Here is a 2,500-nt window from a genome sequence, read left to right on the forward strand (position 1 = left end):
ATCGAAAGCGCTGTCGGACGGGAGTGTCTGTGTGTGCCACGCGGCGGACGAGAAAGAAGAAGCAGGCCGAGCGAGTCGTGGGGGCAGCGATTGGGAGCGAGAAAAGAGAATGCGGACGCCTCGGCGGCGGTCGGCCGCCGGCGCTATGAAGAGGCCGACGACGTGTCGGCTGCCATACGAGCCACGCGGCCGGTACCGTAACCGTGAGTTTGCAATCGAAAGCGCTGTCGGCCGGGAGTGTGTGTGTGTGTGTCTGTGTGTGTCACACTAAGGCGGCCTAGGCGGACGAGAAAGAAGAAGCAGGCCGAGCGAGAAGGAAGCGATTGTGAGCGAGCAAAGAGAATGCGGACGCCTCGGCGGCGGACGGCCGGAGCCGAACCGCCGGCACCTTCGGTCGGTGTTCGCTCTGTGGATCAAGACGGGTCGGGTAGGTTGCCGATGCTCGTCGCTGACCGGCAGCAGCGGGCGGCTTTTCGGGCGATCCCGCCGACTCCTCCAACAACCACCGCTCCTGCTGCTGTAGCACCACGCGCAAAGACGAGGAGCAAGTAGAAGAAGTAGTAGAAGAAGAAGGAGGTGCAGGCGGGCGGCCGCGTCGCTTTCGCGACTCGCTGCGTCGTGAGTGCTGAGGGCGAGGTGCGTTAGCCCGTCTCCGTCGGTTAGCCGTGCCTGCGCTTTCGTGGAGCGACGGGCCCGGTCGAGAGAAGCGCGTGGATCCCGACGCCGGTCGGTCCCCGCGTGAACGGGTTCCGGACGCCGAGGCGCTCGTCTGCGACCTGCGGACGCCGCGCGCCTACCGGCCCGACGGGAACGGGTCGCGACGACGGATCGGAGGGGAAGTGCGTCCGATGCCGGCGCCACGGAAATCGAGCGCCGACGAGGCGGCAGACGACCGCCCGCGGAAACGAGCGGCCGCCACCGACGCGTTCGTCGGCGACGACGGCGCCTTAGGAGGCGGGGGTGAAAGTGGCAGCGGACTGAGTCCCCTCGCGATCGCGGTGAGCGGTCCTACCCGTTTACCCCTGGGCGGTTTCACGGTCTCTTGAACTCTCTCTCCAAAGTTCTTTTCAACTTTCCCTCGCGGTACTTGTCGGCTATCGGACTCGTCCCCGTATTTAGCCTTGGATGGAGCTTACCACCCGCTTTGGGCTGCGTTCCCAAGCAACCCGACTCTCGGGCCGAAAAGAAACACCGCCGATCGCCGCCGGCTCCGAATGGGCCTGGCACCCGCTCTGGGCAGCCCCGATCGAGGGGACTCCGAACCTAGCCGGGCGAAACGATCGACCGTGTACGACCCTTGCGCCACAGCTCTCGACGACCGGCGCGGCCGACGAGATTCGGCGTTGGGCTTCTCCCGGTTCACTCGCCGTTACTTAGGGAATCCCGGTTGGTTTCTTTTCCTCCGCTTAGCGATATGCTTAAGTTCGGCGGGTAGTCTCGTCCGAGTCGAGGGCAGCTTAGAAAAAAAAAAAAGTCGTCGCTGCGGCAAACCGCATTCGATTCGTCGTCGTCGTCGTCGTCGTCGTCTTCGATGGCCTGCACGAACGCTCGCAAACGAGATCCACAGAGCGAACACGGACCGAGGAGTCCCAGTCGACTGCGAGTCGTTGGAGCCTTTCACTTTGCGAACTCCGACGGCACAGCGAAAGCGAGAACGTGACACGTCGCCGCTCGGGGGAAGGGAGTTGGGCCGCTGTCGCAGCAGCCGCCGCAGTTGCTGCCGCCGTCGTCTAATCTCGTCGGTTGCTGCAGCATCAGCGGTGGTGGTGGCGGCGGCTCGCTTCTTTTTTTGTAACACGCGGCGTTTCGAAGCATCGTTCCCGGGTCGGGCCCGCGCGTTCGCGCTCGAAAGCGCGCGTTCACGCTCCGACTCAGGTGTAGCAGGCGGCCGGGGACCCGAAAGATGGCGATCCACGCCCGGTCGGGACGAAGCCAGAGGAAACTCTGGTGGAAGTCCGAAGCGCCTCTGACGTGCAAATCGATCGTCGGAACCGGGTGTAGGGGCGAAAGACCAATCGAGCCGTCTAGTAGCTGGTTCCCTCCGAAGTTTCCCTCAGGATAGCTGGCGCCAGCAGGAGAACGACACGCAATTCCGTCCGGTAAAGCGAACGACTGGAGGCCCCGGGGACGTTGACGGCCTCGATCTACTCTCGAACTCGGAACGGGCGAAACGGGCCGCGCTACTCCTCTCCCGAACGGAGGCGGCCGTTTACGAATCGTTGGGAATAATGATAATTATTTTGCGCGTTTCTTGCGACGAATGCACGGTGCCAAGTGGGCCACTTTTGGTAAGCAGAACTGGTGATGTGGGATGAACCGAACGTCCGGCTAAGGTGCCCTACGCTTCGCCCATTAGATCCCCGAAAGGGTGTCGGTCGATATAGACAGCAGGACGGTGGCCACGGAAGTCGGAATCCGCTCAGGAGTGTGTAACAACTTACCTGCCGAATCGACCGGCCCCGAAAATGGATGGCGCTGGAGCGAGCGACCGATGCCGGAC

The 2,500-nt window shown here is 63.2% G+C and overlaps 1 pseudogene; it reads left to right on the top strand.

The window, feature by feature from the left end:
* The first annotated feature begins 1,578 nt into the window (after positions 1-1,578).
* LOC149137279 (large subunit ribosomal RNA) overlaps positions 1,579-2,500 on the top strand; it is a 1,617-nt pseudogene continuing 695 nt past the window's right edge.

The sequence above is a fragment of the Octopus bimaculoides genome, chromosome 2, assembly GCF_046866305.1.
Source record: "Octopus bimaculoides isolate indiv1 chromosome 2, ASM4686630v1, whole genome shotgun sequence".
NCBI classification, from domain to species: domain Eukaryota; kingdom Metazoa; phylum Mollusca; class Cephalopoda; order Octopoda; family Octopodidae; genus Octopus; species Octopus bimaculoides.